The sequence below is a fragment of the Prionailurus bengalensis genome, chromosome E4 (genome assembly GCF_016509475.1).
Source record: "Prionailurus bengalensis isolate Pbe53 chromosome E4, Fcat_Pben_1.1_paternal_pri, whole genome shotgun sequence".
NCBI classification, from domain to species: Eukaryota; Metazoa; Chordata; class Mammalia; order Carnivora; family Felidae; genus Prionailurus; species Prionailurus bengalensis.
Window position 1 is genome coordinate 34,062,472 of NC_057360.1, and position 14,109 is coordinate 34,076,580.

A 14,109-nucleotide genomic window follows, 5' to 3' on the forward strand; every position below is an offset into this window, starting at 1 on the left:
CCGGTGCTGTCTTGGGAAGACATCACACTAGAGTGGAAGAAATATTTGGCCTTGGTCCAAACAGACAACACGGGCAATAATCTAGTCCAGAAGCCAGAAGGAATTTGGTACTCTTCCATTCTCCTGATCTTTTTCCTTCCAGTTATTTCAAAGTGGAGTAGGCTCTGGACCCAAGTGGGTTTCTAGGCTGACAGACAGATACGGCAGACATTCATGCTGCCTTATCTCTGTAAGGGGCAGGCATCTCCTAGCTTCTGCTTCACACTCCCCACCCGGATCGAAGGAGAGATTATCCTTCATATGGGGGTGTCAGAGCAAACGAGGCCACGTCTGGGGAGCCTCAGGCTACGTTGGCACTCCTGTCATGGATTCTGCTATTTCACAGCAACAGGGACACTTGTAGGCTGCCTTCTTCCAACCCTAACTTCCTCCCAAGCTATCGTAACCTGTCTCTCATCGTCTGCCCTGCTGCGCAGGTCCTGCTTTTGATCAAATTCCACCTCCTTTCCCTCCCTACCGTCATCAAAATGGATCATTCGTTACTTTCCTCAGCTTATTTTTTCTTTGCATGGATCATAGATCTTGCTTATGTCATACATCCTTTAATTACAGATTTGTTTATAAACAGAGCTCGTCTTAAGGGCCCCATAAAGCGAGGACTGCCTCTGACGGATCCTTATACCTTTATAAACGTCGAGGCTGTGGCTTGATCGTAGGAAGAGTCTGCAAAAGTAAGTCGTGTCGATATTAATAAATTGGATTACATTCACTTAAGGCTCTCAGATGCCTGTGTTGGAGAAGGTGTGTTATTGCCTTTAGTCAAACCACAGGCATTTATTAAGGCCTTCCCTCCTAGACCCCGTGGGAATTACAAAGAAAGGCTCTACTCACAGCCTCTCCAGTGCTTTGACTATTTATGTATTTACAGTTTTCTCTAAACTATTTGGTGGTAACTCTCTGAAGAATGAGAAATTATATTTTCCTGAGTGCCCACTGAGTACGCATCACAGGGACTGCGTATACATCCTTTCAGTCAAGCTCACCACAATAAGATTGATGGTTTTAACCCATTTGTACAGCTGAAAAGATCAAGGTTGGGGTACGTTATGTATTTTGTGTGCAGTCAGGCAGCTAGAAAGTAGCAGATCTGGGATTCAAGCCTAGTTCTCTCCGACTCCAAGAGCTAAGCCCTTCTCACCATACTCTCCTGCCCCTCAGTGACCCTACCTTATTTATCTTTGTGTATCAAGACCCTAGCCTTACACATGGTAGGTACAAACCAAATGATTGATGAATGAATGAAAATCCAGTCCCTCAACTCAAAGAATTTATTTACAATCTAGCTGCAGAGTCAATACACAGAGGGGCTGAAAAATAAATAACAATTCAAAAGATATATAACAGTCCAGTACAACAATACAAAAACTGTCATAAGACTGTATAAGATTAATTGCCAAATGAATGACGCAGATAGTAAGTGCTGTAGGGCTAGAATGATCTGGCAAAGCCTCACGGAGAAAGATGTTTTAAGTACAACTTTAATATTTATGAAGTGCCTATTCTGGAGAAAGCCTTAGATGCGATGATCAACAAAACTCAACCCCCGATCTCCAAGTGCTTTGAGCATAGACGGGGAAGGCCAGGAGGGAGGGAAGGATAAAATACTTTCAAAATGGTTTGGAAACCAGACAGGGCCACTGATAGATGGGGAAGAAGAGGAAAGAGCTGTCCAACCACCTTCCCTTGTTTTTCTTTGCCTGTGCTCTCCTAAAAGACTGTAGTAGAGCCTTGCTACCCCATGTTTGGCTTAGGGACCAGCAGCATCAGCCTCATTTGGAAAATGCCTAGAAGTGCAAAATCTTCAGACCAAACCAGGCCTAAGGAACTAGAATCTGCATTTTAACAAGATCCAGAGGGGGTCACGTGTTCATCGAAGTTTGAGAAGTGCTCATCTAGGGTGCAGAGCATTTAACCAGCTGGCACAGCCGTGACTCTCCCCAGCTGTACCCTCTGCCCCACTCCACGTTTGCGCGGTTCTCCTGGAGGCGACTTAGTGCAGCATTTAAGTCTTGCTGTCTGTTTTTCCACCAGTGTTGATGGATAACTTCTCCCTCTTCACCTGCGCTAGATCCCCTCCCCCAAATCCCTGACTTTCTCACCCCTGCATTTCACTTGCTGCTCCAATCCCTTCTATTCCAATAGCCCGATTATAAGAATTGCCCTTGCCACTCAGTCCCCTCAAATGTCAAATTCTCTCTGGCACTGCTGGACGTGTTAAGGAGAAGGAATTATCTTTGTGGTTAAATATAGACGGTGACCCTCTCCCCCCCCCCCCCCCCACACACCCACCCCAATCCCCTTGAGTCAGAATCAGCAGCAAGGGGAACAGAACAGAGAGAATGTTTTGCTTCTTCAGATGGGAAGGTATTGATCAGGTGGAGAAGAGAAACAAAACAAAATATAAAAACAGGAGAGAAAGCAAAGGCATTCAAGTCTCAGATGCAGCTGGTCTGGGTACAAAGGGTCTGTCTCACTAGATGTGGATTTCACCTTCAAGTGCAAAATGCAAAATGTGAGAGAGAAGATCTGAGAAGCCGAAGGAAGCACTGAATACTTGGCCGTTGCAATAGGAGACGTATGAGCTGTGATGACTGAAAATCAACGCAATAGTTTTCCGAGGTAATGTTCATACAAGGAGAAAATATTCTAGCCAGATCAGAAGTCAGAGCTGTGCACCACAGACAGCCTGATGCCAAAATGAGGCTACCTTGTGGAGAGAAAGGGGAGTGAAGGGGAAAGAGTAAGAGTCTCCCCCCTCGGTGTCTCAGAAAGTGTACCATGAGTTTTGCGGGTGCTTCCCATGTGTTATTTCACTTAATGCTCCCACTATGAGGAAGTAATATTCATCTTATTTCATAGGTCGGCTTAAAGAGATAAGGGAAATTGCCCAATATCCATATACACACATCTATTGAAGGCATATACATCCAGCTGATCCTCAGTATTCACGGATTCTGTATTTGAGAATTCGCCTCCCAGATAAAATGGATCGTAACCCCAAATCGCTACTCATGGGGGTTTTACAGTCACTTGAGGACACGCATAGTGTGAGGAAAAATTAGAGTTGCCCAAAGTGCACATTCTCAGATAAGGCTGAATGAGGTGATTTCTCCCTTCACGTCTCAACTCTCATACTGTGACCAAGCGTTCTTTTCCTGGCCTGTTTAGTGCCACATTTTTTATGTTTGTGCTTTTCTGTGGATGATTTCACTGTGTAAAAGGGCCCCAAGTACGATGCTAAGTGCCAGGGTTTCTAAGCGCAAAAAGGCTGTGACGTACCTTCTGGAGAACATACGTGTGTTAGTTAGATAAGCTTCACTCAGGCATGAGTTATAGTGCTGTTGGCCGTGAGTTCAATGTGAACAAATAGCAAAATATAGTGAATTAGGCGCCTTGAAACGAAAACGCACATGATAAAGGTTAGGTGTTGGCCAGTGGCTGAAGCTGTCATGGCCAGGGGCTCACAGGAACCTAACCCTGTGAGTCCCCTAGGAACAACAGTTCTGTATTCGCTAAGTCATGTTCATGGCAACGCTAGAGGACATAAAAGCTGCGAATAAGGAGAGTCAACTGTATTTTGTTTCCACTCTCAAGTAAAATTACACCCGCGCACACACACACGTATACCTTTATCTTTAAGGAGACTCCTGGAACAGAAGACTTTGAAAAACCATTTGTGATGGGAGGCAAGACCTCTAAAGAACCTGCTCGACGACCTTTAAGAAGAAAAACTCTGAGTAAATGTCAGCTTTTGTTTCGCTGGATGAGGCTATAAATGTGGGGCCAGAGTTGAGCCATAGGCTCTAGCGGTGCTCCTTCTCTGCCCTCTCCTTCATCAGCTTCTCCCCTGAATATGTGTTGGGCATGTGTTTTGAAAACTTTAGATTCAAGACGGGCTAAATCATGAGTCTGCCCTATATGCCCGCAGGTCCCTGTCCCACACTGGCCCCGTGACTGTGGTTGGAAACTCAAATGGGTCACACTCTGACCCCATATGTTACTCTTTCCCCTATGTCTGCTTACCTCTGCCTTGTCGGGGAGCATTCTTCACCTTGGATTCTAGAATGCTGAGGAATAATTAGAAAGATCCATGGGGCGCCTGGGTGGCTCAGTCGGTTGGGCGGCCGACTTCGGCTCAGGTCATGATCTCGCGGTCCGTGAGTTCGAGCCCCGCGTCGGGCTCTGTGCTGACAGCTCAGAGCCTGGAGCCTGTTTCAGATTCTGTGTCTCCCTCTCTCTCTGACCCTCCCCCGTTCATGCTCTGTCTCTCTCTGTCTCAAAAATAAATAAACGTTAAAAAAAAAAAAAAAGAAAAGAAAAAGAAAGATCTTGTCACCCTTCTGTTGAACACAAGTCACTTTCTTCTGGTTCCACGAGCGCTGTCTTCTCACCAGGTCATCCTGAAACAAAAATGGAAACATCTGGAAATTCCATGTTTCAGACAGTAACAGTGGACGTTTTCCTAAGGACTGAAAAGTCTCCTACAAGCTACAAGTAGCATATGGCTACTTCTATGGCGTTTCCACATCTTATGATGAGGTATGTTTCATATCTGTATTGTTTCTCTTTTCCCTAATTTCACCGCACTCATCATATCTCTGGCTACTGTTCTTTTTCTCCCGTACAACGATTTTCACTTCTTTCCATTCAGTCCCCAGCTCAGTGTGTTCTTCCACCCCAACAAAGTTTCAAAAGCACGACGTTTCAAAATCCGTTGAACACCTTTGATGCTTTATCTTCCACCAACTCTCTTTAGCCTTTGACATCATTAACTATGTCCTCATTTTCTGAGCACTTGTGGAATGAGAAAATAAAACTTAGGGTAATAGAATGCTAGGGCAAAAGGGCTCCTAGAGGCCATAGACCAAACCGCTCAGTTTGCAGGGGAAGAAGTGAGGAACTTGCCAGAAATCATGGCTCCAGATGGTGGAAGGGTTCCAGTACCGACTCCCCAGTAGCATCTGGTCTTCCAGGCTGCAGCTTCTGCTATTCCAACATGGTCTCCTATCCAAACGTTATACAGGTCTGACTCCGGCCAACTCCGTGACTGGCTGGGCTGAAGTACGTTCAAGGCGATAGATCTATCCTTTTTGTCATTTTACTCTCCTCTGCCTCCCCGGGGGCCTCTACCCCTCAGGCTGGCCTTTTGCTGATCGTGACACCAGAGAATCAATACCAAGAAGGGAAGCAGATTGAAAGTGCCAGGCAGAATCTTTGAAAATGCCACGGGGGGCGCCTGGGTGGCGCAGTCGGTTAAGCGTCCGACTTCAGCCAGGTCACGATCTCGCGGTCCGTGAGTTCGAGCCCCGCGTCGGGCTCTGGGCTGATGGCTCAGAGCCTGGAGCCTGTTTCCGATTCTGTGTCTCCCTCTCTCTCTGCCCCTCCCCCGTTCGTGCTCTGTCTCTCTCTGTCCCAAAAATAAATAAATGTTGAAAATGCCACGGTGCATTGATAAAGGTAAACTGATTAGAACTTTGCAGAGTTGAAGACCTTTGGACCTTTATTCTGTAGAGCAAAACAGTGGCTGTGCTGTAAAGGGAGGTGCATGTGGGGGTATCTCCTACTTAAGCTGTGCGCTACCATTTGCCCAGATACCCCAGCCAACTTCCTGTGTCTGCTTCTAATAAGTACCGCGGGTCCTTGCACGTAGAAAGGCACACGGTAAAGGTAAAAAGACAAGACTTTTAGAACGACTAGGAAGGAAGGAAGGGAGGAAAGAAGGGAGAGCGAAAGAAGTGTCAGCTTAAGTAATCCCCACAGGTATGGCTGCCGCAGGGGTGGGGCATTCAGTTCAGGGAAAACTCCCGCTCCTCATGAACAACAACTAAGAGTCCTGGACTCCAGGGGCGCCTGGGTGGCGCAGTCGGTTAAGCGTCCGACTTCAGCCAGGTCACGATTTCACGGTCCGTGAGTTCGAGCCCCGCGTCGGGCTCTGGGCTGATGGCTCGGAGCCTGGAGCCTGCTTCCGATTCTGTGTCTCCCTCTCTCTGCCCCTCCCCCGTTCATGCTCTGTCTCTCTCTGTCCCAAAAATAAATAAATGTTGAAAAAAAAAAATTTAAAAAGAGTCCTGGACTCCAGCTTCTACGTGTAAAGTTGCTTCTTTGTCCTGAGCCTTTGGGAGGACTCCTCATACTGATGGAAAACTGGGAGGAATCCATCATATCACATACAGTGCCCCAGGAGATTTAATTCCTATAATAAGCAGCTCACTGCTCACACCATGGCTGTCTCTCTCTCCCTCTCAAAAATAAAGAAACACTGAAAAAAAAAAAGAATTTCTACAAAAGGGGGCATCTGGGTGGCTCAGTTGGTTGAGCGAACAATTTCGGTTCAGGTTGTGACCTCGCAGCTCCTGGGTTCTAGCCCCACGCTGGGCTCTCTGCTGACAGCTCAGAGCCTAGAGCCTGGAGCCTGCTTCAGATTCTGTGTCTCCCCCTCTCTCTCTCTGCCCCTCCCCTGCTCACTCTGTCTCTCCCTCTCAAAAATAAATAAGCATTAAAAAAAGAATTAATAATAAATAGCCCAAAGCTCTGGCAGGGCACAGATATAACAGAGTCAAAAGACATATCTTTGTTTCTATAAACCCCTACAGTGCCCTCAGAATTTGAAAGGAGAAACCGTGTTGAAGGGTGTTCCCTTTTTTTCTAACTCGTCAATCTTTTACTAATGGACTTTAAATATCATAACAGCCTAATCCCTGGTGTCCTTAAACTTTTTATTTCTTTTTGATTTCATTTTTAGAGGGCAGCCGAAAGCTAGCTTTTCTTTATTAAATTGAAGGGCAGAATGCAATGGGAAAATGTTTTGCTAGATGGAAAACACCCTACGAATGTTAGTCATTAATATTGTCATTGATTAACTAATGCGGATTCTCATTAGGAAGAGTTTGGTGAGTCTGTCTCCCACTTAGCCACCCTCAGCATCATGTGCTGTTAGTTTATGATGTGGAATAAGCTGGGAAGAGAGAGGAAGAAATAAACCTTCCATATGCCACACGCTATCAGATTAAAACACAAAAAAAAAGGATCTCTATTTAAAGATGTCTTCATTCAGCAAATATTTATCTATTTTTTGAAGTGTATTTATTTATTTTGAGAGAGGGAGAGAGAGAATGCAAACAGGGGCAGGGCAGAGAGAGAGGGAGGGAGAGAGACAGAATCCCAAGCAGGCTCCGCACTGAGCCGGAGTCGGATGCTTAACTGACTGAGCCGCCCAGGCGTCCCAGCAAACATTTATTGAATAGCTATTTCTGGAAGCAACACAGAGGTGAGTTAACTAGTCTACCCTCAAAGACCTTCGTGCATTCGAAGAAGAAGACGTCTTTTAAAAACTTAAACAACAAATTTGTCGTAAAAAAAAAAATTGTGTTCAGTGCAATGAAGAAAAAGAGCAGGTGCCGGGGAGAATGTAACAGGAGGCCTTAGTTACACAGGGAGGGAAGTTCAAGGACGAGTAGAGTGCCTAGCGCTAGAGCGTGTGCTAGATTGATATTTATTGAGTGAATGGACAAGCAGTAAATGAATTAATTAAGGGTCTCTCTGCATAAGTGATATTTAAGCTGGGAACCGAAAGTAGCATAGGAAGGAGCCAAGAAAAGAGCTTGGGACTTTTAAAGAACGGAAACAAAGCCAGGAAGATGATGAGCCGGGAAGGTGATGTGAAGGACAGAGGCAGGGGGATGGTGGATCACACAGAGCTCCGAGGGCCACTGGCAGGATTTTGTTTTCTCTTGTTGGCATGGCTGGCCCGTGAAGCTTTCTCCCAGAAGTTAACCTAATCTGATTCGATCTCTCAAAGGATCGCTCTGGCTGTTGCTTGAAGAATGAAGGGAGGGTTGGGACCTAGGGGCCCCCGTACGGAGACCACTTAACCAGCTGTTGCAGGAGTCTCGACTAATGACCCCCATGGCGTGGCCCAGCGTGGAGGCAGCATCGATGGAAATGAGCAGACAGACTCATGAGGTCCGTTGAATTTAGAATGAAGAGACCTTCGATAATTGCTCGGGAGGTGATGGAGAGATCAGGCTGCCTGGAGGATTCTGGCTGGGGCCACTGAGTGGATGAACTGGTGGGGAACACTGAAATGGTTTGGGGTGGGTGGTGGTCATAATTTCGATCTGAGAAGAAAGGAAACATCGCGGGCAGATGAGAGCGGCATGTTGGGTCCAGGGAGTGAGATGGGCGAGCTCTACTGTGCTCACCTCCTTTTTCCTCTGCGATCGGTGTTTCTCAATGCGTCTTTCAAAAGCACTTGTGTGGAATGCAGTTCTACCAGCTCTGACTGGACAGTGCAGCACGGCACATGTCTCTTCTCCGGGATCAAGGACACCTGAAAGGAGGAAGCACGCTTTTCATTGGCAGGGGTTTCGAGACTCCCCCGAAGGCCTGCGCTGTGAAATTCACTAAGCTAGGATCGGTCGTTAGCTCTTCCTTAAGCTGGCCCTACTATCTCTGCACGGCATCCTCCTTTCCACGATTCTTTCACTTCTCTTAACGTTTCAGAGAACCTCTCGATTAGGTGACAATAGTCATTTTTTCAAGTGTGTTAAAATACACATAACGTCCAATTAACCATTTTAACCATTGTCAAATGTACATACAGCTCAATACAGCTAGTATCAAGGGCATTCACTGTGGCACAACCGTCACCAGGGTCCGTCCCCTGAACACTTTCCGTCTTGCAACACAGAATCTCTGTCCCCGTTAAACAATAGCTCCCCATCCCCGCCCCCCCCCACCACACACATACTAATAGCGTTTTTCACTTAGCTGTAACAATTTTAATCGCCCTGCAAAGGGAGATCTCCTGTCTTGGCTGGGACAGATTAGGCCATAGGCAGAGGAGTGGCGAGCCAGCCAGCTAGGGCTTTGTCCTGGATGAGCATCAGAAGTTCCTGAATATGCCAGGTGGAAAAGAACAACGGAACTCCAAATGGGAACCAAAACGAGGAGGAGTCAGAGCCCAGCACTTTGCGAAGTTTTCTCCCACCATCAGGGGGTGACTTTCTGTGCCTTCCCAGGTAAAGCTTCGGCATTGCTGTGTTTTCCTGTGACGAGCTTTATCGAGATACAATTCACATAACATACAATTCACCGGTTTAAATTGTACAATTCGATGGTTTCGGTGTATTTACGGAGTTTGCAGCCGCCACGCCCCGTCAATTTTGGGACACTTTTATCACCCCCAGAAAGAAACCCTAAACCTATGAGCAGTCACACCTGACCCTCCCATCACCCACAGCCTGACTGCCTGGCCGGAGGCAACTATTAGGCTACTCTCTTTGTTTATGAACTTTATGATTTGCCTATTCGGGACACTTCGTGTCAAGGGAAGCCCACAATATGTGGCCTTTTATGACAGGCGTTTTGTTTTAACAGAGGAACGCATTGCTCTTTGGCGAGCATTTCCCTTAGTAAGCGGTGGAAAACAATAGCCCTGACCCCACATCACAGCCAGGCAAGCTGGCAGAATGGCAGTGTTGAAGGGGCTGATTGAAACGCCCCCTCCCTTGGGGTTCCCCCGGGGCAGAGGATCAGGGTTTCCGAGCTCCCTATCTCATCATCCTGTCAAAAAGCATAAATGCCATCCCTTCTGTCCCCGGGGGAGTCCCTGGAGCTCAACGCTCCAGGTGATGGGAAAGCCTCGGGCCTCCAAGCATTTCAGGTCCCAATTCTCTGCCCTTTATCATCGGAGGTTATCCTGGAGGGAAGAGAGACTCAGGTTGACGCCGTGAAACAGGCCTTCCAGCAGGGCCAAGGGACCAAACGGCCCCCCAAACGTCTCACACGGGAACCACCAGGAAGATTCTGCCCTAAAAGTATTCTTGGGCTGGCACAGGAATTCCTCGGATAGCAGTTCGTTTCTTTGGGTAAATCATCAACTCGCCCTCGACGTGTTTAGCGCTTCAGTTTACCAAGCACTTGGGTACATATTGCCTTTGCAATATCTTTCATTCTATTAGTTTCGATAGAGCACTATCCATCTGTTTCCTTGTAACGAGATTGTTGAAGACGAGGGGCTTGGCCTCATTGGCGCTCCCAGAACACTTTCCGCTTGCCTCTGTTACAGCACTTAGCACCTTTTATTATAGCTATTTGTTTACACAGTTTACTTGCCCCGTTGGGCTGTGAGCTACCACAGAGTGGAAGCTTCCAGACCCGGCACACTGCAGGACACACAGTGGGCGGACAGTAACAAATGGCGGTGCTCCCAGCCCCCTCTCACGGGAAGAAACCCAGGCCTGACGCCTGTAAAGACATCAAGGGATTGACCGAAGAACTTGTTAGCTTCGGACTCAGGGCTTTCCGCTTTGCAGAAGTGCTTATAACGGGCCTATGTTTGCAATTTACAAAGGGCACTCACATACATTGTCTCAAGTGACCTTCATAATAGCCTTGTAACAGAGGTACACCATCTTGGAGCGGTAACAAATAAGGAAACGGTCTCGGGGATGTCAGGCAATTTACTGGGCAAACCAGCCTGAAGCGAGGGCTTGGCAGAACTGGATTTAAATGCTAGTTCCGTCCCTTCTTGCTGGTGATTTAACCGAGCCGTGGTGACTTCATGTCTAAAATGGGAATTGTAAACCCTGCCTTGTTGAAGTTTCTGAGATTTATAGATAATGTAAATACATCGCTTGGCTTATAGTGAGCCCTGAATGAAAGGCGACTACTATTGTGGCTAGTTGGAAGTTGGAAGCTAAAAGTTACAGCTGCATTTTTTAAAGCAGCCCTCTGGGGGTGCAGTGCCTTCTTTTAAGGTAGAAATACCCAGGGATGGGTAACAGTTTAAGACTGGAGCATCAGAGCAGAAGGTATCCGTCCAGTATTGGGGAGACGATAGCAGTGTTACAGAAGGGAATCTTGGAGCTGCAGGGGGACAAAGGTAAACGTTACTGACCTCACCATTCTCTTTTCAACGTAGTTTTAGGGCGCAGGGAGCGGGGAGGCGGGCCAGCTAGAGTACCCTGACGCTGTACCGCACAGCCTACGACCCCCTATAAATCCTTTAGGAGAGCGACCTCGAACCTTGACACATGGCCTCGGCCATCGTTGTGCCCCAACGCCTTCCTTTCTCTGTTCCCCTCTGTTCCTCGGGGGGAGAACATTTGGCAAATTCCCACACTCCCCGGAGGCCGGGTGAGCGGCTTTCCAGATTGGTTATGAATCAGAGAAGCATGTGCATTTGTTTGACTTTGATGTGTCAACACTTGTCTGCATATGTCTCCTTTTGCAATGTTTGGAAAGCGAGGGTCTAGAAGATGAAGTGTTACCTCTTGCCTTGGCCACACTTGGATTGAATAGCCTAGTCACTCTGCATTCATTTGGTGTTTATGGGAATATCATATGTAGTTCTGTCGACATTCCCTAACCATTATAATGCAGTTACCGTAGATAATGCTCTCCTAGTGCAATATGTTATCGCCATTTTAACAACCTGACATACGATCGGCTCCTATTATCACTTAAATGAATCCATTAAGCAGCTAGAGGCTTCCAGGAGTCGGATATGAGAGCGTCAAATGGGCAAACCTGTGCCACTTCCAACAGGGCCGACCTCATCGGCTGGAGGAAAGACTCGTTCCTCCCGAGGGTCACCCAGCCAGCTCGCCCAAGGACTTGGGAAACCGTGCCCTTCAGAAGCTGAGTTAGTCCCCGGGCCCCGAGCTAGGAGAGAAACTCCCACCTTATTACACCCTTCTTTAATGTACAAAAGAAATGCTGGTGCCTAACAGCAAGGCAATGAGATGTAATCAAATTCACACTTCTGACTACAGAGCCGAGTAGTTTAGGTCTGAGGGAGGCAGCAAATTATACAGAGACGTGAAACTGTGCCTGAAATTACCACTTGCCTGCGGGGTTTGATTTGAAGGATAATAATAGTGTCGACTAACATTTGTAAAATGTATGAGGTTTACAAACCCTTAGTCTGGCGCCTTGAGTCCCTTTTTATAAACTGACCAGTGATGGGAAGAGCCAGGAACCCCGGGACCAAAAGTATTTGATATAATTAAAAAATGAAACGTCACGATGAATGGAGTTTCGGTTACTATGATGAACCACCAAATTAATTTTACAGGAAGTGCCCCTTAGACCACAAAACAGTGAGAAATCCCAGCACTCTAAGAGGTTTGGGTCAGGAGAGAGTCTGAATTCCAAAATTAAACAAGGGAGGGGCGCCTGGGTGGCTCAGTTGGTTGAGCGTCCGACTTCGGCTCAGGTCATGATCTCACGGTCTGTGAGTTCCAGCCCCGAGTTGGGCTCTGTGCTGACGGCTCAGAGCCTGGAGCCTGCTTCCGATTCTGTGTCTCCCTCTCTCTCTGCCCCTCCCCCGCTCATGCTCTGTCTCTCTCTCTCTCTCTCTCTCTCTGTCAAAAATAAATAAACATTAAAAAAATAAAATTAAACAAGGGAAAGTCTGTCCTCAGTGGGGGTAGCATAGACTTTTTTTTGAAAGACCATTTTTTAGAATAGTTTGAGGTCCACAGCAAAACTGGGAGGCAGGTTCAGATATTTCCCCTATACCCTCTGCCCCCCCCCCCCCCCAACACACACACAGCATGGACTTTAAGTGCCAGCTTCCAGGACTCAGGGTATGATAGAGCATGAAGCTCTCATGGGTAAGAAGGGAGGAAGAGAATAAGGAACCCAAAGACACAGAGGTGGTTCTGCCTGGCCAAAGCCTAGAGCAGCTAATCCCAAGACAGGGGAGCCATAGAGCCCGGAGGAGAGTGGGGCTCCTGGGGGAGCAGGGACCCACTCTCTGTTCACTGTGTAAGCCTTCCCGATGCCAGCTGGGGCTCCAGCCTCCTCAAAGCTTTGGGTGATTGTGCCTCGAACCATTCAGTTCCAAGGTTGAATGCCTCCCTCCAGCCCTCTGCATTCTGGGCAGCCATTCTTGGTTTTGTCTCTTGCTTGGAGTTCAATATCATCCTATTCACTTGTTTTTCTTTTCTTTTCTTTTCTTTTTTTTACTGTCTTTGAGGATCTGTGGGATCCTACAGGGGGTGGAGGTGGGGTCACGGTTCAGAGTGGTTCCTGCTCTACTTTCTCTCCTTATCTCATCGCCGAACCCCTCATGCCCTTTACCCCACTGCCCTTAGAAACTCACGGGTGCCTTGGGTGGCTCAGTCAGTTAAGTGTCCAACTCTTGATCTCAGCTCAGGTCATGATCTCATGGTCCTGAGATCGAGCCCTGAGTTGGGCTCCATGCTGACAGTGTGGAACTTGCTTAGGATTCTCTCTCTCCCTCTCTCTCTCTCTCTCTGCCCTTCTCCTGCTCTCTATCTCTCGAAAGAAAGAAAGAAAGAAAGAAAGAAAGAAAGAAAGAAAGAAAGAAAAAAGAAAGAAAGAAAGAAAGAAAGAAAGAAAGAAAGAAAAGGAAAGGAAAGGAAAAAAAAAAAAAAGAAACACGGAATCAATGTGTGACCCTTCCCACAGCACACAGACCCCTCTGCTTCCCTCCTGGGACCAGCCCTGTCAAGTCAGTTTCCCTTTTGTAGCCCCGAACTAACTGTTTCCAACCTTGGCCGCCCCTGTCTTGGGGAATCCTGGTGGATTTATATTCTCCATCTCATTTCGGCCATTTTTATGTGCTTTTTAATTTTCCTTCTGTAACTCTGTATTTCTTGCAGGGCCAGAGGGGAGAAAAGACGATGGTCAAAGGAAGTTAAAGGGCACTGCAGCAAACTATATCTACTTCACAATCGTGTCCTGACACTAATAAGCTGTAAATGGCATTCACCTGCAGACAAATAAACGGGCGACTCTGGTCACACTGCCTTAGCTTCCAGGGGAAACAATATGCAAAATACCTAAGCATCTAGGCAGAAAGGAGCTGGCCAGCCATAGGACCCTGCAGGTCCTGGGGTGCAAGCTCTCCCTCCAGACGCTTCCATGCTATGTTCATTTTACAGCACGTCTGAATGAAGGAGTACGGGGGCATGAGCGGAGGAAAGCAAATTCAGTGCCCAGCCCTGGATTTGGTGGAGATGGAGGGAGGTGCAGTGGTGACCCCTGACAAAGGGGGACCTCTTGTGCAAAGGGAAC

The 14,109-nt window shown here is 47.3% G+C and overlaps 1 long non-coding RNA gene across 1 annotated transcript; it reads left to right on the forward strand.

The window, feature by feature from the left end:
• Positions 1 to 4,395: 4,395 nt before the first annotated feature.
• On the forward strand, positions 4,396 to 13,840 carry LOC122476132. Its single transcript, XR_006295399.1, has 2 exons — positions 4,396 to 4,599; positions 13,695 to 13,840. It is a non-coding gene; the product is annotated as an uncharacterized LOC122476132 (long non-coding RNA).
• The last annotated feature ends 269 nt before the right edge of the window (positions 13,841 to 14,109 follow it).